This window comes from Lynx canadensis, chromosome A1 (assembly GCF_007474595.2).
Source record: "Lynx canadensis isolate LIC74 chromosome A1, mLynCan4.pri.v2, whole genome shotgun sequence".
Taxonomy (NCBI): Eukaryota; Metazoa; Chordata; class Mammalia; order Carnivora; family Felidae; genus Lynx; species Lynx canadensis.
The window spans coordinates 117,741,375-117,762,242 of NC_044303.2; the positions used below are offsets into that span (position 1 = coordinate 117,741,375).

General features: G+C 51.4%; 1 long non-coding RNA gene across 1 annotated transcript in view; it reads left to right on the forward strand.

The window, feature by feature from the left end:
* Positions 1 to 20,359, forward strand: part of LOC116738062 — a 55,351-nt gene extending 34,992 nt beyond the window's left edge. The window contains exon 3 of the long non-coding RNA XR_004343588.1: positions 19,011 to 20,359. This is a non-coding gene — a long non-coding RNA (uncharacterized LOC116738062). The remainder of the gene's footprint in view (positions 1 to 19,010) is intronic.
* The last annotated feature ends 509 nt before the right edge of the window (positions 20,360 to 20,868 follow it).

Sequence of the window (20,868 nt, forward strand, 5' to 3'; positions counted from 1 at the left end):
ATCTCTCTAGAGCATGAATAAGGGCATGGACAAAGCAGGGAAGCCTCATGTTCTAGAACTTACTTCCATTATGGGCTAAGGGATCACCTGGAGGACACATCTCCCTGCCAAATCCCTGATACCCTACCCACTCAGCCCAGAATCATGCTTAGGCATAGCGCTGAAACCCTCTGGGCGCTTGGGTGAAGTGTTCCTTGGGTGAGCCTGTGCAGGCCCAGCCCTCAGCTGCCATAATCAGCTCCTGTTATGCACAACATTCAGCTTTTCATGCAAGCTTCCTGTTAGTTCTTCCAAAGAGCCCGGGCCCTGTCTTCAAGCCGGGCAGAGGGAGCCAGGGGCCTGCAGGGTCAGCATCAGCACCCATGAGTGGGGCCTGGGCAACAAGCCAGGACTTCACTGTGAAATGCTAAGTGAGGAGAGAGCCAGAGATCCCAGCTACCCCAGAGTCCAGGAATTGGGAACCAGGAAATACAGTCATGGTAACAAGAGCCTCCAGGGGACACAAGAAATCATTCTTGGGATAATGTGACCAGTTCTGTTCAGTCATCTTCTCCCCTCCCAAGCTGTTTTTAGCATAGTAGTACCATCTGAATTCTCTCTCACCCTTTGGCATGTTAAAGACAGCTGCTGGTTCAAGAGATTGAGGAAGATAGGACTGGTAGTATCAGCTTCTCCATTTTACTGATGAAGAAATTGAGGTCAGAAAGGGCAAGCCATTTCCCCTAAACCACACAGCTTGCAATAGATAGATCTGGAACTGAAACCCAAGTGTTCAGACTCAGATCACAGAGCTCATTCTTACCAGGCCCCCACAGCCTCCCCAACCAAGCCATCACTGATCATGACTACATCTACTGGAGCCCTTATCACCATTGCTGTCACCAGGCTGCTCAGCTCCACCTCTTTTGCCAAACTCACCCCTTTGGTCCCTATTGTAGGAGTCTCTGGGCTTACACACTCATCTTCTTCCAGGAAGAGCAGCTCAGTCTTGGATTCCATGGCCCATGTAGTCTCCAGAAGGAAGGGTCAATGGCCCTGAAGCTTGGGAGAGGGGGCCTCAAGAGAGCAGAGCACAGCAACCTGTAGCTAAGGGGCCCTAAGATTGCTGGCATCTTTCTGGGACTATGGACACAATCTGGCCATTACCCCCAAAGGATGGCCACCCCCACCTGCTTTCCAGACCCTTCACGGAACTACTTTCTCTTAAACAGAGATGGATGGGCCATGTCCTGGGCAAGGGTCTCCAGCAGGGCAGCCCTGCAGGTTTCCTCGAGCATGCACCTTGGCTCCCCAAGACAGAGATCTCACTCTGCTGCCCGACCTCAATCCTGTCTGCTGCATGTATCCTTGGTCTGTTCTCTGTGCACATAGCATTCCATACTCCCTATGATCAAATCCAGGCAGCCCACTTTTTTTCTTGAGGAAGGTTTTCTTCCTGCTCCTCTGCAGAGACAGAACTTGGAGGGCAGTGACCAGGGTAAAGGGATCATTTAGTGAAAGTTTCTCCAGCAGATGACCCCCAGCCTATGTTCTCAAAAGCATATCTTCATGCTTTACTTGGAATGGTTCCTAGCTCCAAGTATTGTCTAGGTGACCTTTAGAAGGAGCCACCATGGGGCGCCTGGGTGGCTCAGTCGGTTGAGCGGCCGACTTCAGCTCAGGTCACGATCTCGCGGTCCGTGAGTTCGAGCCCCGCGTCGGGCTCTGTGCTGACAGCTCAGAGCCTGGAGCCTGTTTCGGATTCTGTGTCTCCCTCTCTCTGACCCTCCCCCGTTCATGCTCTGTCTCTCTCTGTCTCAAAAATAAATAAACGTTAAAAAAAAAAAAATTTAAAAAAAAAAAAAAAAAAAAAGGAGCCACCATGGAGTCCTGACTTCTGCGTGACATTTACTAATCACCTTCCCCAGCCTTTCCTCAGAGCTGGCCACCCAGGATGAATGAAGTTGGGGGTCTATGCAGGGAAAGGGTGCTAACATTACCCAAGAGCTTACTGTGTGCCAGGCCCATACTAGAGGCTTTACCTAGAGATGCCATCTGATACTTGCAACAGCTTTGTGGAGCAGCTCTTATGGTCCCCCACTTTGCAGTCAAGGAAACAACAACTCAGATAGGTTAAGTGACTTATCCAAGGTCACACAGGAAGAAGATGACAGGGCCAAGATCTGAACCTGAACATGTCTGATTTGGAAGCCCATGCTCTTTCCACCCCAGGTGGCTTGATCCCTGGATCATCCCCAGGGAGGGCTCCTTCACAGGCAAAAGGTCTCCAGTCCTACTTGGCAGTGTCTTTCACAGTGAAAAACTCATACACACTTTGAGCCAACAATCTCTCTCCTAGGAATGAATCCTCAAGAAACACTCATATATGTGCACAAGATGTATTAGGTGTGCATAAGATGTGTTACGTGTCCACTGCACAAAATGTATTAGATGTTTAGATTATATGTGCAACAGACAAAAATTAAAATTAGGGGTACCTGGCTGGCTCTGTCTGAGGAGGGCACAGCTCTTGATCTTGGGGTCATGAGTTTAAGCCCCATGTTCGGTGTAGAGATTAAATAAACTTAAAAATAATTTAAAAAATAAAATATTTTTTAAAATATCCAAAACAACCTAAATGTCCATCAGTAAGGGATTAGATAAATAAGCAGAATTACCATGAAGCTGGAAGAAAGGATGAGGCAGACCTTAACTGGGCAGGATGGAAATCTCTCTAAAATAGCAAGTTAGGGGAGGGGAAAGACTGCATTTGAATCCATGTATGTTCATACACATTGTATTTTATGTATGCATACATATTACATATATGTATTTTGTTTGTGTAGATTTTTTTCTTAAGGCATCAATTGTTTCCCAGTAAGGGGAAGTGGGAAATGGTGGGGAAGTATAAAGAGTTGAATAACTTCTGGGGTGCCTGGGTGGCTCAGTTGGTTAAACATCTGTCTCTTGGTTTTCACTCAGGTCTTGATCTCACAGCTCGTGGGATCAAGTCCTGCATCAGGCTCTGTGCTGACAGTGCAGAGGCTGCTTGGGTTTCTCTCTCTCTGTCTCTCTCTCTCAAAATAAATAAACATTAAAAACAAAGAGAGAGTTAAATAACTCCCAGGCACCAGGAATCAGACCCTCCACCCTCTCTGTCTTTTTTAAGGCTATGTCCATCCTTTGACCCCAGAGGGTTCCAAGCACAGACATCCGTGTGCCTGTGACAAGGGAAGAGAGTTTCTTATCTTTGCTGGGCATGACTTCCTCCTGCCATCCCCATCCCCACCTGGCATCTCCTACTAGCAGTGCAGACAAGGCTCCAGGAGATCCTCTCCTTAGGTTATAATCAATAGATTTTCCATACATCTTGCCACTCCAGGGTAAGGGGGAAAGTTGGAGTCATCCGGTGATGTGTTGGGAGTTGTGCAACTCCATGTCCTGCCCCATGTACGAGCCAAGCGTGTGACTTTGTTCCTCTTGTCTCTTGTTCATCACTAAGTTTTAATGTTCTGTAAATGAGGTGAAATCTGGGGACATCTGATAAGGAAGGGGTTGGGAAGATGCTGAGTGCATGTGATCAGCAGGGATTGGTTGAATGTTTTCATTTGTCTTTAAATATCTGTCTTGGAATGAAGTTTACATCATAAGAGCTGTTAGCAGGGACATCCGTTGCACCTGGGTGCTGACCGTCAAGATAAACTCCAACCGACCATGACTTCCTCCCCACGCTGTGCAGATCCACACCACATACACACTGGGGGTCAGATGGACTTCTGTCATTACACAGACAGATACGATAGCTTGTGTACCAGTACAAAAGTTTCCACCCCACCTCAGATTGGCCCACCTGGAGAATCAACTTTGGCTGTGTGTTCTTTCCAATAAATTCTGGTATCCTGCTTCACTGTTGAATGTAGTTTCAGTGATCCTCATGCACTCCCCACCCCCCACACATACACCCCTGCTTTCCCAACAGACTCTGTCCTCATTCCTGCAGGTACTTGTCTCTCCCCCCTCTCTCCTTTGTTTCTCTAAGCTGACTTAGAGTCTCTTGGATAAAAATCCAACTCAAACTGGCTTAAGCTTTTTTATGCACATAACTGAAAAGCCCAGCTGTAAACTTCAGGCATAGCTGGATCCAGGCACTTGATCATTTGGCATCTGTCTCTCTCCAACTCTCAGGTCTGCTCTCCTTTGTGTTAGATTTACTTTCTGGTAGCTCTTCCCCAAGTGTTTTAAATAGCATCAGGCTTAAACCTACCGGTGGTAAACCCCATAGAAAGCACACCTTTTCCAATGGTTTAGTGCTGATCATACTGGATCACCTTTTATTGAATCATGTGGCCCAGGGATGAAAGGCACAGATGGGCCAGCTCCATTCCTGGGCTGCACCCTGAGATCTCGGCTAGTCGGGGGTAAAGTCAGCCCTTCCTAAACCACATGGACAGAAGTGAGGAAGGGATGGTTGCCTAGGGAAAATATGGGTGTGCTTAGCAGCAGAAGGAAGATGGGAAAGTGGGATGGCAAACCAACATGGTGCTGACTTGGAGGAAGGCTTCACTTGACCAGTTCTTAGTTGTCTCTCTTGAAAAACTGGGTGTGGCATCCAGATGGATTCTCTGCTCTTGGACGTCTCACAGCCTGGCTTCCTCTCACAGCCTTGGGCAGTCGACCTGGGTTAGAGCAGCTCCCACATCTTTCAATGTCATTGCCATTCTTACCACTCCTTTCCCTGTTTCTGCTCCCATTGGAGACTCTGTGGTATAGAGCCAGGCAGGGAGGGAGGTAAGAGAAAGGAAGAGATAGGATGGAAATGAAGAGAAGGAAAGAGAGGCAGAAGCCCAAGAGCAAACTTACAAAGCTGTGCCAGTGCTGGGCGCCTTGGCCCCCCCCTCCTCCTCCCTCCCACATCCCCCAGCCTATGAGTGGTATGTCACAGCTTAGCTGTGCCAGCACCCTGGATGGGATGGGCTCCAAGCCCCCACTGCTTTGTCAGGGTATCATTATCCCTATTCTGCAGCTCTTGTCACCTGGAGGTTCTTTCTTCTCCTCTGGCCCACACACGGAACCTGCACACAGGTGCCTCTGTGTTTGTCTCCTGTCTGACACCTCTTAATTGCCACCACCTTTGGGGCGCTCTCCATGGCTGCACAGCCAGTGCCTTTGCCCCGATGTGTGCTATCCCTGTCCCAAACCCTTTTCCCCTCCTCTTGCCTCTTTCTGACTGGCTTCTCTGGGACTAGAGAGACAGCCAAGACCTCTGCTCCAGGGAGCCTCCTTGTCCTCCCTGGGAGGGCATTGGTGGAGAAGCCAGAGCTCAGGGGAGGCACAACCAGGCTCCTGGGCACATCCACTCAACTGACCACCCGGTAAGAACTGAGCAAGCACCCAGTGTCTCATCTGTGATATCCACAGTCTTCTCCACAGCTTCAGATTAGCTGCTCCTTTACTTGTTATCCTATGCAGAAGACCCACTTTCCCTGGGTCCCCTGTCTTTGTCTAGCTGTGCAACTTTTCCTGGGGTTTTGGAGACAGCAAGGGCCCTGAGTGAGATCTGCCTCCAGTTCACTGTGGAAACCTTGGACAAGTCTCTTGCCCTCTGGGCTCTTCAGCTGCTCCACAATGAAGAGGTTGAAACTAGATCAGGGAAGTAAATTCTGGCACACATGCCACCATTTCTAATCCAGTGCCCATGGCAGACATTGCTAATCAATAGTAGCACTCTGTTCTCAGGACACACTCCAGGCAGCTGCTACTCATCATTCAGCATTAACTCGTGACTTGAAACTTCTTTGCCACTCTGGGCTGGTTGATCTCTAAGGGCCCTTCCAACATTGACAGTCAAGGATGCTTTTGGCCTGGTTGAATCAATATCACTCCCCTCACTTCCCATTTCTCCCTCCAGCTCAGTCTTTTGATCATCCCCATTCCTCTCCCTCTCTCTTCTTGCCTTATTTCTAAGCTCCTGCTGCTGAGTCCATGTAAACCCTAGATGATGTCTGGGTCTCCAAGGTTCTGTTTACTGTCACTCAACTGCAAGCTCCTTGAAAGTTACATTTTCCAGGCAGTCACACTTACATATGTTGGGTGGTTCCGTGGCATTGGCTCTGGGGAGGGAGGCAGTGATAGAGACACCAGAGATAGTCAGAGGAGGAGCAGGGGTGATGTGACCAGAGAGATATTAAGAAAGAGATAAAGGGTGGGCAGACAGAGGGGCATGAGTTAAATTTATGTATTAAGACCATACTGGTGGAAATACGGAGGGGCAGTTTGAATGGAATTTATCCTGGACCCCCAAGGTCACAGTGGGAGGGAGGACCAGGTAGGATCTAAAAGAGAAGGTCAAAGGGGGCATGTAAATTAGTTGACAAACATTAAGTGGGCAAAAGGATTCTTTGATTCGAGGGCTCTATTAAGAATTGTGATAGGGGCAACTGGGTGGCTCAGTTGGTTAAGCGTGGGTCTTCGGCTCAGGTCATGATCTCATGGTTTGTGAGTTTGAGCCCCGCATTGGGCTCTGTGCTGACAGGGCAGGCAAAGCTTGCTTGGGATTCTGTCTCTCCCCTTCTCTCTCTCTCTCTCTCTCTCTCTCTCTCTCTCTCTCTCTCTTTCTCTGCCCCTCCTCCACATGCTCTTTCTTTCTCTCAAAATAAATAAATAAACTTAAAAAAAAAGAGTTGTGATAATGATAGGGACTTTTGGTGGGCGCTTCCTGCATATAAAAGTATCCAGTAGTTATTGATCAGAAGAGTTTGGTACAAGAAGGTGAGTGCTGGCCAGCAGCCAATTAGAGGCTAAAAGCAAAGCCTCACCGAAGTGGCAGGACATGTCTCTTCCATCAGAATTGCTTAGAGCAGTTTCAGAATTTCAGGAAGTCCTGCCCACTTTATCTGAGGAGCATATGAACATGCACAGGGGCCAACCAGCTGGGAGAAGAGTGACCACAAGAAAACCACGTATCTGCGGGCCTGGGTTCAAATCCCAGTTCATTTACTTACTAACTGTGAGATTATGACCTCAGATTTCTCATCGTTAAAATAAGGATAAGCAACATCTAACTCATAGGGTCATTGTAAATGTTAAATAAGAATGTGTGTTGGGATTGGCCAGCTGGCTCAGTCAGAGTGAGCAACTCTTTTTAAATTTTTTTTTCAACGTTTTTTATTTATTTTTGGGACAGAGAGAGACAGAGCATGAACGGGGGAGGGGCAGAGAGAGAGGGAGACACAGAATCGGAAACAGGCTCCAGGCTCCGAGCCATCAGCCCAGAGCCTGACTCGGGGCTCGAACTCACGGACCGTGAGATCGTGACCTGGCTGAAGGTGGACGCTTAACCAGGTGCCCCCAGAGTGAGCAACTCTTGATCTCAGGGTCATGAGTTCGAGTCTGTAGAGATTACTTAAATAAAGAAATAAACTTAAAAAAAAAAAAAAAGAATGTGTGTGAAGTACTCAGCACAGTGTCAGGCTTGTGACTGATAATAAACAGTAGCTGGGGGCGCCTGGGTGGCGCAGTCGGTTAAGCGTCCGACTTCGGCCAGGTCACGATCTCACGGTCCGTGAGTTCGAGCCCCGAGTCAGGCTCTGGGCTGATGGCTCGGAGCCTGGAGCCTGTTTCCGATTCTGTGTCTCCCTCTCTCTCTGCCCCTCCCCCGTTCATGCTCTGTCTCTCTCTGTCCCAAAAATAAAAATAAAAAACGTTGAAAAAAAATTTAAAAAAATAAATAAATAAATAAATAAACAGTAGCTGGTAAGTTGGTGATGCTAGCCAGCATTATTATGGTGGGTGATGACCCATCTAAGGGGTCCCAGGAGTGACCGCCTAATCCACTCACTTTATATATACCAGGTGCTGGCCTGTTTACCTGTGTTACCAGCTTTACTGGTGTGATTCTCCCGGGCACACCATCTAATTCCCCTATGACAGATATATCTTGTCTAAACCGAAAAGGCTGCAATTCAAAATGCCTGCTCTTGGGTGGGGATTACCAATGGTGTAGGACGAGCTGGACAGCTCCCCTCGGGCCTGAGAGGAAGGGCTGGTTGTTGCCTACCACGCAAAAGCCAGGTGTGGAGAATAGCGCCAGGGTTGGGTGACCGGGCCTGGGAAGGGGCTCCAAGATGCTGGCAAGAGGGGCTGCTTCTCAAGTTAGTCTTTGTCTCCTTCGCAGTCGTGCTGTGGGCTTCCCAGTCCAGGCTGCCAGCCTGCTCAGCAGCCCCTCCTTCGCGAAAGGAAATGGGAAGGCAAACAGAGTTTGTGCTGCTGCCTGTGAGGTTGCCGCAGGAGTCTGCCTGGCTGGGGTTAGCAAGGGCCAGCCAGGCTGTGGGCCAGCGGTGGGGGTGCTGGGGACCGGGATCCCGGGATGAGGCTGATGGGGCAGCTCCCCAGATCCCCCCAAGCTGACCTCTGCCGTTTTGCTGAGGCTTGAACTGAGGTGGTACGAATGGAATGAGCCAGGGCCTGTTGAACCCCGTGTGTTCTGTGCATGTGTCTGCCAACATGCAGAAAGAAGGCCCAGGCCAGGTGGGAAGAAAGCCCAGCCTCCCGGCAGGCTTCTACCCGCAGGACGTGAGTGGTGCCCACTTGAGCCTTGACACCACAGTTATTTTGAAGATGCCCCATCAGCAGGGCACCGTGCCCTCAGGCCACGACACAGAGCCAAAGAGGAAAAGCTAGGGAGTCACACAGCCATGGGTTCGGATCCCAGCTTTGCCATTTACTAGTGTGACCTAAGGCTAGCGCCGGCTCTGTGAGCAACCTGTGCCTCAGTTTCCTCCCCTATAAGTTAAGGGTAATAAAAATGGGCTCCTGACAGGATTAAGTGAGAATGATGCATACGTAGTATTTGGCCTAGGTCTGGCACAGAGCAAGTGCTTGAAAAATATTACTATTATTCTTCTAATTATGACCATTGTTCATGAGGTCCCAAGATGTGTTACTGAGCAGTTACACAAATTCCAGCCCAGGAAGTTCATCAGGCCCAGTGTGGGAGTGGATCTTATCAAATCCAGTGTGATTTGGTCCTCGTCCTTCTGCCACCCTGAGGAAGTGGCCGGGACCAGTCATAGAGGAGCTGAAGTATCCCTGCAGGACACTGCAAAACCCCTTCTCCCGGGGCCACCTGATCATACAGCTGGGAAACAGAAAGAGATCTCAGATGATGCCCCTCCTTGACCCCTTCAGCCTTTGTCCTGGCCAGGGTCCACGGGAGGCAGAGGGATAAAGGATACATGTGCTGCCCATGGTGGCTGTCTGCCTACTCCTGGGAAACTGAGCAGGGACTAGGCCCAAACCTGCTTGAATTTCCCTGGGTTTCAGTCCTGACAGGATGTCAGAGCTGGCTATGGCAAGAGACAGCCCGCTAGTTCTCCAAGCAGTGAGAAAGCAGGAGGGGAGCCATCACTTACGATTTCAGACAGAGGAGCCCATGAGGGGCCCCCACACCCTCTCTTTTGGGGCCCATCCTCCTCCTCTTGCCTTCTTTCTCTTTAGGAACAGACTGTGTTCCTGTGTTTACCTGAGAGGCAGGGGGTGGGGGCGTTGCTGCGTCTGGGTATTTCTCCATATGTGGGTCCTTTCTCAACCCCGGCGGATGCCTGGGCTGGACTGTATATTTCCGGAGTTGCCTACTTGAATCCCAAGCTTTTATTTTTAGAAGATTACAAATGCGGGGGCTGGGAGGAGGGGCCTGGGGGCCCAGCGCCAGGGTGGGGGAAGAAGTTCAGGGGTCTGAATATAGTGACTGTGGGACAGAAGTGAAGTTAGGCACTAAGGGGAATAAGTGAGATGGTGGGGAAAATGAGGTGAGGAAGTAGGGAGATCCCACTCTACTAGTGCCCTGGAGTGATGATCAGAGTCTTTTCTGGCTGGGCTGGGTGGGGGGGAGAGGGGAGGGGAGGCTTGTGGAGGGGGACGGGTCAAGGGTCACCTCTTAGGCATGTAGCTGGATCCCCAGGGAGGCTGAGAAGCCTGGGAAAGAGACTGAGAAAGTCTCCCTTCCCCCTCCCTGGGCCTTGGGGACTGGGAGAGCAGCTTCCTGCACTGACTACTCCTACTCCTCAGGCCCCCCAGGCTGGGGACTGGCCGGGGACAGCTTAACCCTTCTGGTGCTGGTATCAGGGAAAGCAGAGAGCAACACAGAGGTGCACACATCTTCTCACACGGGTGGCCCCCACAGGTGCAAGCTTCCTCTTGCTGTCCTGCTCAATACACTCATCCCTGGGTCCTGACCCCACAGCCCCAGATGGCCTGGAGCGGCCAGGATTCAGGAGATTCTTTTCTCCCAGAGCACAGAGGGAAATGGGGGTGCCGACCCCAGGGATGGTTGGCACAGCATCTGCTCCTTCCCCAGTGGGTGAACCCAAAGCTTACAGGGTTAGTAAGTCCCCATCCTACAATGAAGGGGAGGCCCTGGGCTGAGAGGAAACTTCAGGTCAAGCCAGGAGACCTGGTGTGCCTGCCTGTTTCTGTATAACCTTGGGTAGTCACTTAGTCCTCCGGGCTTCAGATGCAGCCTCTGAGAAACATGAGGAAATTAGACCAGAATGGTCTTTCATTCCCTGGAGTTCCAAGACCAAGGCAGCCCTAAGTTCCCAGACACGGAAGTTCAGGGCCTTCCTCTCCACCTGTTCCATGAAGGCAGGAAGCCATTTGCTTTCTTCAGCCCTGAGTAAGCGTGCCCAGCGTGGTGCCTTGCACATACTCCTCCAACTAGCCGTGATAAACAAGTAAACAGATGAATGACCCACCCTTGACTTACAGACTTTTTCCACTGTCTCCTCAAGAGCATTAGACTAAGAGTCAGCAAGACCTGGCCTGGGTTCAAATTCTGACTGTTACTCACCAGCTGTGAGGCTTGGGGGCACAAGCCCTTCCAAGCCTCAAGTGTATTTATCTGGAAAATAGGGGCTAGAAGTAAAACACTTACCTTACAGACTTGTCAGGATTAAATCCAAAGAGCTTTTGTAAACTCTAAAGTGATTATACAAAAGCAAGAAGCACACTGTTATCGGTAATATTGTTTTTAATCCTAGACCTGGTTCAGAGGGATAGTTCAAAGGGATGGTGGTTTTAAGCCTGAAGGATCTTGATAGTCAGGTAGGTGTCTAACCTCTCCAGGCCTCACTTTTCCCATCTGCAAAATGGGGATTATGATCGTGCCTACAGCAGAGGGTTGTTGTGAGTGTCAATGAGAGAGTACATATACAGGGTTTGCAGAATCTCTGGCACGTGGCAATCTCCACAAATAGTGGCTGCTATTATTTTCACCTCCCCTCTACATTAATTCTTCCAGCTTCCTCACCCCCAGCCTCCCACCTGGAGGAAGTGGATCTTTCACCCTTACCTTCTGTTCATGACTGCAGATAGTGGATGAAAACATCTAGTAGAAGAAGCTGCCTTCCTTACAGTCCTTAGAGGGGGCAGAGCAGGAGTGAGTGTTGCTGAGGAGAGGCCAGAAGATGAGGGCAGTGTGTGTGTGGAAGGGAGGAATGGGGGTCGGAGACCGTCCCAGCACCCTCCCCAGCAACCCAGGATTGAGGCCACTCTGCCTGCCAGGCTGGGCGGCAGTGATGTTGGGAGCTGCTTATCAGGTTAGAGCGGAGCCGCTGTCTCTGGCTGTCTCTGCACATTACCCAACCCATCCGTCCCGCTCTCCAGCGCGCCCTGCCTGCCCCCAGCTCTGCCTGCGCTAACTAGTTAATTGGATCTTAGCTAACCTGGTTATGGGCCAAGTCAGCCCAGCTCCTCTGCCTCCAGAAGCACAGGTGGGGGCAGGGCAGAGCGCTGTGCATGTGTGTGTGCAAGCATGTGTGCCTTTGGGTAGCGGCCTGTCTTGGAGCCCTTGTTCTAAGCCTCCCAGGATCCCCTGAGTCCATGGAGACTGGATTTGGGTGCCTGAAGTGAGCCCCGAGCACCCCAATCTGCTGTGAGTGGTTGAGTGGTTGAGGGCACAGGCACTGAATCATACCACCCTATTCCAAAGCCCAGCTCTGTCGCTGCTAACATAATCTGTATGACTTCGAGGTGGCTGAGCCCCAGCTTCCTCCTTTGTAAGCTGTATTATAAAATAATAAAATGTACCACCGAGGGTGGTTGTGAAGATGAAGAGAAACACAACATCCACCTCGGTGCCTGGCACTGAGGAGGCAATCCGTGAATGATAACTGCGATCGCCGTCATCCTCACTGCGAGGCACATGAGTGGGCTCCAGCCACGTCCCCCATCCTGGGGTGGGGTGGGAGGCATCTAAGGGTGGAGGCGGGAGAAGCTTTCATTCACTGTTGCTTGCAGGTGTTTCCTGAGGCGAGACTCCAATCTCCTCAATTGTTCCTTATGCAAATGTTATGCTAATGACACATCAGCACACCCCTGGGCCCAGTTTGGGGAAGGTGAAGGGTGGGTTGATTCCCCTCGTTTCACTTCTGCCCAGTTTGTCCCCTTCCAGCCCCCAAGGAGGAGCAACTCTTGGTCCTCTGACAACCCCAGTCCTCAGGGCAGAGAGAGAGAGAGAGAGAGAGAGAGAAAGGGAGAGAGAAAGACCCCGATGGTGAGAGAAACAAAGAAAGGCCCCAGTCTTGGTAGGAGACGGACAGCATCATCATCGCCATAGTCATCAACATCAAAAAGGCCTTTGGAAACGTCAGATTCTTCCCCGCCCTGTGCGGGCTACTCTACAATTACTGAGGCCCAGTTTAGGGCCCTGGGGAGCTGGGGGGAGGGGGTTGGTGAGGAGGAGTTTGGAGGAGGGAGGGGGAGAGCTAGGGTTTGCTAAGAGACAAGTGGCCATTCTCTTATTGTCCTTGAGGGCAGGGGCCGCACTTGGGCCCCCTCCCCCCGCCCAGCGCCCCAGCTTCTGACAGAGGGTAGGCTCACAAATAAAACAGAGAGACGCAAATAAGAAAGTGATCCTGAGTTGGCCACAGCGGGTTCTTGTCCTGCTCTGCTTTCACTTTCTTACCAGCTGCGTAGATTCACCTCTTTGTTTGGTTTCCCAGGCTATAAAATGGGCATCGACATTCCTGCTTCTCCAGGTTCTTGCAAAAATTAAATGAGATCCCATAGGCCTCAATGAAGATGATCCACTTGGGCAAACAGAGTGATAGCCAAGGCAAAGCCAGTGCCCATCCCCACTCCGTGGCCCCACATTAGGGTGGTCAAACAAAACTGGTCCCACCTTGCACCTGGCAATTTGACGTGTGATCAGTTTTCTGAACCAAGGTAGATAGTAAAATCAAATGGTGTGTGCCCTCCCCAACTAGGTGGGTTTGAGATTGGAGTCTCCACTGAACATTTAACCTGCCCTCTGAGTTAATGTTGGACAAGATTTACAGTTGAACTGTAGTCTTCTGATGCTGTCCTCTGGATGGTCTAAAAACAGAGATGGGAGGGGATGTACAAGGATGACACTGTAGGCAGCTGCTGCAGCAGCCAGGGGTGCTGACGAAGCCAATGTGGAACCAGCCTTTTCCCTGTGGGGAAGTCCGGCAGACACTGCTGTCGTTGTGCTGACATGTCCAGACCTGTAGGCACCTCCACCATGACCCCTCCAGTCCCTGTAGAGAGGAACTTCAGCACTTGGAGTCTACTCGAGGGCAGACCCTGCCCTCGAGACATAATAGGTGCTCAATAAATACAAATTGGATGGACGGGGGAGACGGCCACGAGGACACTGCCAAATAAATCCCAAACTGTGCAAGGAGCAGGCCACTGTAATTAGACCAAGGAGGATAGTCGGTTATTAATATCAGACACGAGGCAGGGTTAACAGCCACTGAGGGTGGCTGTAATGAACAGAGAATCACCTCCTGTGCCCTCGGGGCCTTCCCTCCATGATGGCTTCCTGAAGAGGGCTGAAAAGGGCTGGTCGGCACCAAGTGCCCTTGCTGCCTCAGGATCTTCTGCTTTCCTGGTCCCCCAGATGGTGTTTGTCTTGGTGACCCACAATTAGAGTCCCTGCCTCTCCCATTTCTGCCTCCTTCCTGGAACCCCCACAGCCTTTTATCTCTCCTCTATTATGATGCCTATCAGTACAGAGCCCAATTAGAGTTCTTTATTCCCAAGATTTATCTCCTCCATGGGATTCTAAACTCCCTGGGGACAGGATTTATCCTGTGCCCATTTCTGTGTCCCAGTGGTGGAAGCCAGCACACGGCCCCTGACCATCACCCTTCTATAAGAAGGAGAAGGAGAGGGGGAGTTACAGAGAGAAGGTAGAGAAGACATGAGGGAGAGGAAGGGCAGGCTAGCTCAATGAGGGAGGGAAAGAGAGGAGAAGCAGGGAGAAGGAAGGAAGAGGGAAATAGCAAGGCAGCCATGTCTGTTCTCTGGGTCAGGGGACACAAGCCTAGCCCTGCCTTTGGTGTCCATAGTCTTCTTGGAAAGATAAGGAGACCCCCTGTCCTCCTGCCCTGTCGCTGGCATTGGTTCACATGTCCCTGGCTTGGACCTGTTCTCTTGGCCCTGCCAGTCCCCGTCCCCTCACTCCCTGGCTCCCCTTGGCAACCTGCCCCTGAGGAGGTGCTCCTGGGTGCCATCCAGCGGGTGGGGGCCGGGCAGGAACCACGCCAACCCAGGGAGCACGGCCAGGAAGGAGTCGGCAAGGCAGATGCCGCCCCTCTCCTGCTGCCTTGATTAGAGAAATTGAGATGTTAATAATATTCCGAGATGCAAGGTGCTAATTAAAGTTAATTACTGTTTCCTTGTGAAGTAACCTCTCCTCGTGTTTACCAGGAGCAAGGCTGCCAGCCGCTCCCCTGGCTCGTGCCAATCACGATGCCCGCTGCTCGGTGTCCCCACACCCTCACAGGTGACCTCAGCTGCCCCAACCCAGGCCAGGCGGACATCACAACCCGAGGTTGCCAGGTCCTGCCTCTTGGCATATCACCGAGCAGCCTTGCCGAGGAGCATGGGAGCATGTGAGCTTGAGTGTCCTGTGGAGCCCAGGGATGGGACTTGTGGCCTCAGTGGCTGCTACCCTGATCCTCTGTTCCTCCTGCAGACTCCTGCAGAGTCTCTCCCTGTCTCTCTTCCAGCTCCTGGACTGGGCGCAATTTACTTAACCTCTTAGAATCTCAGTTTTCCTATCTGTAAATGGGGCTAATAATTCCTACCTTGTACAGTTGCTGTGAGGATCACATGAGACACTGCCTATAAAATGCTCACCACAGTCACATAGCTGGAATTTAATAAGCTCTCAATTAAGGTTAACTGTGATTATTGTTGTCTTTGTTAATAATCCTCTCCCTCCCAAATCCCTCTTCTGTGTGGTCTGGCTTTGGGACTGGGGATGGGTCATTTGAGTATACACAAGTCCTCCACACAACTGGGACAGCCCCCCCCCCCCCGCCCCCAGGCACACTGCACACAGGGTCCTACACCAACACACCTGGGAAGCACACACAACCCTTGTAGGGTGCCTCCCTCTCCCTGGCCCCAACACATCCTCTAATGGCGCCATCCCTGGTTTCAGCCTCACCCAGGGAAGTAGAGAGAAGAGGGAGGAACCTGACAGGGTTCTCTAAGAAGTAGAGTTCTGCAAAGCCCAGAATGTGTGTGTGTGTGTGTGTGTGTGTGTGTGTGTGTGTGTGTACACACGTGCAAGTGGACCTCCCTGCCCCCACCCCGACCCCCCATGTGTCTCTGCTCTTGTGTTCCAGGCTGCACAGGGCTTTGGGGGGAGAGTCCACCCTCTTGGGATCCAAGTCAGGTTGCCATGACAACCACTGCAGGTGTGCACCTCTGATCTCCTCCGCTCCCCCATGACACATAGCCATTCTGGCCAATTCGGTGGGGTGAGGGGGGAGACACTAGCTCTTTGATGGGAGTCTCTCCGTCCTCACCCAGGCTACCACCACTGTCCCTTGCCTGCCTTCTGGGCTGGAGAGTGGGCCAGGGGACAAGGCAGAGTCCCGTGAAAGAATTCGTTCTTCATCACCAGCTTCCTGTGGGGCTTAGAGCTAACGAGTGAATATTGCTGTCACCTTTGGTTTGGCAGGATGGAGGCTTCTTAAGGGGCCTCTCTGGGTATACCATAGGTAATCAAGGGGTTAAGACCTCTCTTCTATTTGCATGCACCGCCCCTACTCAGGCGTATCTCAGGCTTTTGCTCTGAGGGAAGAACTGGCCAGCCCCTGCTGGGCCATTTCCTGTTTATGGGCCTGGAAGGGTAAGGGAAGGATAACTGAGGCTGGGCATCTGGGCCAGATTTGGGAGTGAGGGTGGGTCAGTGTCTGAGACACACTGATGGCACCTGAAGGCCCTGGGAAACTGCCATGGCTCAGCCCTTCCTACACTCCACCCACTGTAGCCCCAGACCCAAATTCTAAGCCTAGCCTTGGTGAGAGCAGACCCTATCCTTGGCCCCTATCCAAGCTTAACTTCCTCCTGCCCAAAGACCCTGCCCCTAGCCCCTCTGGGAGCCTGGATGCCTTCCCCTAGATCTCTTGCCCCCAGGCTCTAGCTCCTCCACCTCCACCGATGCTCTCTCCTCACACCCACTTCCCCAGTCCACCTCTCATCCCCAGGCCACCTCCTCCTCCCACCTTCCACACCTCCTTCCTGCTCTGTGCTCAGTCCTTCTGGCCTTTATCCCTACTCAGCTGTGGCCCACCAGCCCTCTCTCTTGCTCCCTTTTCTTGCCGTTCCTACAGAATCCCCAAATAGATTTCCTCTTCATTTATTCATTCGTTCATTCAGTAAACATTTTGAGTGGTGATAAAGAAGTTAAACAAGATTCTTGCCCCCTGCAAGCTTTTATTCTAGTGGGAAGAGACAGAAATTGAACACATAAACAAATAAATGAAACGACGATAGACTGGGATAAGGTCAAGGAAAAGGACAAAGGGGAGCTATGACAGAGACCACAAGGGCACCTTCTAATCCCCTACTTAGTTATGGAGTCAGAAGGGTCATAGAGAGTGGGGAACAGGGGCCACCTGGAGGCAGAGGTTTAGCAAAGGCAGTCCTCCCAGCTCATCTGTAAGCAGTGCACTCTGAGGCCAGACCTTGTTGCTATCCACCCACTCCCACCTGCTGTAATGGATACCTTCCTCTTCAGTCAACCTCCTCAGACCTCCCCCCTGCCATCCCCACCCCAGCCCCGCCCCTGCTCCCACCCCACCGGCTCTTTCCAGCTCCTGGGCTCCCCTGATAATGCCGAGGAGGTGAGGGGCAAGAGCATCTGTCCTTGGGGGATCAAAAGGGGAAATTGAATGAGCAAGAAAAGCGTGCCCATGTCAAAATACAGCTTCAAACCTGAACAAACTACTACAGCTGTAAGAAATAAAATATGCATGTGCTGAGGGGTTTTGGAGGGATCATGGCCAGGAAAGGGTTCATCGGGGCAATTTTCTGTAGGCGCAGCACTTTGAGGGTTGGAGCACGTGCAGAGGGCAGTGGGCATGTGGAAGAGCTCCAAGCCACATGGAATTGCAAGCATATTCACAAACACAGCTCGGGGACTTTGCCCTTCCCAGTGCTGCAGCCCCATGAAATATTTAGGTTTCTGGACATTGCTCATCCCTTATTGTCCCCCTCAGCAAGTACACTTCCCCTACATCACTTATGGCTGTCCCCTTTCCTCCCTTGGAGTACTGCAGAAAAGGGAAGATCAGATCCCAAACTGGAGGAGGGTCTGTCCTAACCCTGTGGCAAGGGGGCAGGATCCATGCCTAACTTCTCACATAGCCCTCCCCGCACTGCATAGGCAAGGAGGGTGAGTCTAAGAGCTAAGAGGTCATTTTCAGCCTGAAAGACTGAGGAAGCAGAATAAGGAGAGAGTTTGGAAGATGCAGATGTCCTGGTTCCAGAAGGGAAAGGAAAGGAGTCTGGGAGTGATGAGAAAAGTTGCATTTATTGAGCGCTTACAATTTATTGGACTAAGCTGGTTACATGCACCATCGCCTTAAATCCACACAAAAAATTTAGGATTTATTATCCCCATTTCATAGCTAAGAAACTGATGCTCAGAGAGGTTAAGTGACTTGTTCAAGGCAGTCCAGACAGTCCAGCTCCAGAAGCCAAGCTCCACAGACTCCAGCGAGGTCTCTCCTTAGTTGGGGTTGGGAAGGGGGAGGGGGTCAGGGGAGTCATGCCAGGCAGTGTCTGTCCCCTTCCCTCCTACTCCCAGAAGATGAGGCTGCTTTCAGTATAATCCCCTCTCCCTGCTCTCCCTGCCCCTGGTTCAGCCCCAGCCAGAACTCCTAAATACTTCACCTGTTTATTATTCAAATATTGCTGGCCAGAGATTGGGAGACCCTGAGGAAAGGTGAAGAGGAAGGTGAGGAGATAACAAGGGAGAGCCAGAGAGAGTAAGAGGTAGAGCAAGAGACAGAGAGAGACACAGGGGCCAAGCAGAAAGCAGGGGCGTTTGAGGGAGCACTGGTGACAGAAGGCCAGGATGTACAGTGACCCACAACCTGGACAGTTAGAGCTCAGCCCATCCACTGGCCGGTGATGGAATGGATGGAAGGTGATAGAAGGAACTCCTACTCCCCACCCCCAGCTCTGTCTCCACCCACCCTTCCACCTTCACACCCGAGCTTCTCCTTCCCCTCCCCCACCATCTTCTCAGGAACAATTCTAATTAGACTAAGTGACTAAGAGGAGGTTTCAGCCTGAGCAGCCAATTAGGCCTGGAAGAAGGGAAGGGAGCCCCCCCCACCAAGTCTCCCACCCCCACCCAACCCCCTCATCTGTCTTTTACCTGGACCAAGTATTCTTAGCCCAGGACTCCAGACTGTCATTCAAGTTTCCCTGATACTCCTCCTCCCTCACTGCCCACTGTGCCCCATTACCTGTCTCCAGACAGCCCCCAGCCCACTGCTTAGTCCCCGTCTTGAGCCCCTCCATCCTCAGGCCTTGAGTCCATTCAAGAGTCTCTGGGGGGGGGGGGTGGTGGTGCAAGGAAAGAGTGGGGTCCTCCTTGGGAGGCTGTCTTTCTGAGTCTCTTTATTTCTGATGTTTCTCCTCTGTCTCTCCCTCTCTCTCTTCTCTTCCTCTGGCACTTATTTCTAACATCCGTGGACCAGGCCTACTGGTTGCCATGGAGACGCAGTGTGCAGCTGGATGGTGAGTGTGTGAGAGGAGCTGTGTGTGCTCTGCAGCACGGGGTGGGGTGGGGGTGCCGGTTGCTGCGTGTGAAACGTACCCATGTGCAAGAAATCTTTCTTCGAGGTTTCTTTCCCTGAAGGGAGACCCAGACCAAGGGGGAGACACCCAAAAGGCCCCAATGATCCTAAAACCCTTGGTGATATTCATCAGGGACACATCCTCCCCCGAAGCCCCTGCAGGTCAGATACTAAATTCTGTTCAGTCCAGACTCTGGGCCGGCAGATTCTGGAGGGGCCCCAACCTGCCCCTCCTGTCTGAGGAGAGGATTGGGAACCCTGGGAAAGGAGCAGGAGTGGGCAGAGGACTTTCCTGTACAGAACAGCTGGAGTACAGATTAAGCTGTGCAGATGGACCTACTGATGAGGCCAGCAACCCCCCAACACCACTCCAGGGGCTGCGGGTGGGGAGGAAGTTGGACCAGCAAGCTGGAAAATCCCCTCCATTTCTATACATCTTACCCTGTATTTGTCCAGCCGGTTGGGAGAGGTAAGAGACCTAGTTTCCTGCCCTCAGGAAGCTTAGCATCTTAGAGGCATCAGGCTAACCCCTTTATTGTCTCCCACCCCAGGGCCTTGGCAGCTGCCCTTTCCTTCGCCTGGAATGCTCTGTTCTGAGCTCTACATCTCCAGGTTTCCTCAGATAAGCTACTCAGGCCACAGTGAGTAAGGCAGCCCCTTCCTTTCCCCCACCTCCAGTTATCCTCCTTCATGTCCTACTGTTTGTTTCCTTCACGGCACTTTAACACAATCTGTAATTATCTCATTTGTTTGTTTGTTTATTGTCTGTCTTCTCTACTGGAATGGAAGTTCCAAGAGACAGTAGGGATCATGCCTGTCTAATTCAGTGCTGTAATGCCAGCACCTGGCACTGGGCCTACCACATAGTAGGTGCTAAATATGTGTTCAGTAAAAGAATGGACAAATTCTTTCACTGAAGTGCCACAAGAATCCTCGGTGATGGTGAGCATTATTATTCCCATTTTACAGATGAAGAAATGAAGGCTCAGTCACCTGCCCAAGGTCATACCACTAGGAAGCAGTACAGCCAGATTTCTAATGTAAGTCTCTGATTCCAGATGTGAGGGAAGGAGGTAGGGACCATCTTTCCTAACCTTCAATGCACCTGGCTCCTGTTCCTGTTTGTCTGTGGGTGTCTCTACTCCCATCCCAGGCATCCCCACAGAAACCTGTGCAGAAAAGCGAGAAGGACAGTTAAAACCTGTAAAGAATGTGAATTTGGGGCACCCGGGTGACTCAGTTGGTTAAGCGTCTGACTTCGGCTCAGGTCATGATCTCATGGTTCGTGGGTTCGAGCCCCAGACAGACTTTGTGCTGACACCTCAGAGCCTGGAGTCTGCTTTGGATTGTGTGTCTCCCTCTCTCTGCCCTTGCCCTGCTCTCTCTCAAAAATAAACAAACAAACAAACAAACAAACAGAACAAAAGAATGTGAATCTGACCTTTTTTTCCAGGATCTCTCAATGGCTCCTCTTTCCCTCCTTAAGTTGACCAGCAGGGCCTTCTAATTCTGCACCACCACCATCCCCCTTCCTTTTCAACTTTACCTGCCCTCCTCAGTTACCTTCCCCTCCTCCTACCCCAGGTCCTTTCACACACAACTCCCTCAGCCAGATCTGTCCAGCTGGGACACCACCCCTTCCAGGAAGCCTTCTGGACTCTACTGGAGGAGACACCTCCTTTAGCATTCCAGCCTAAATTTACAGCTCAGGGCAGGGCTGAACACATGCTGTGGTTATTATTTACCTGTTTGCCTTTCC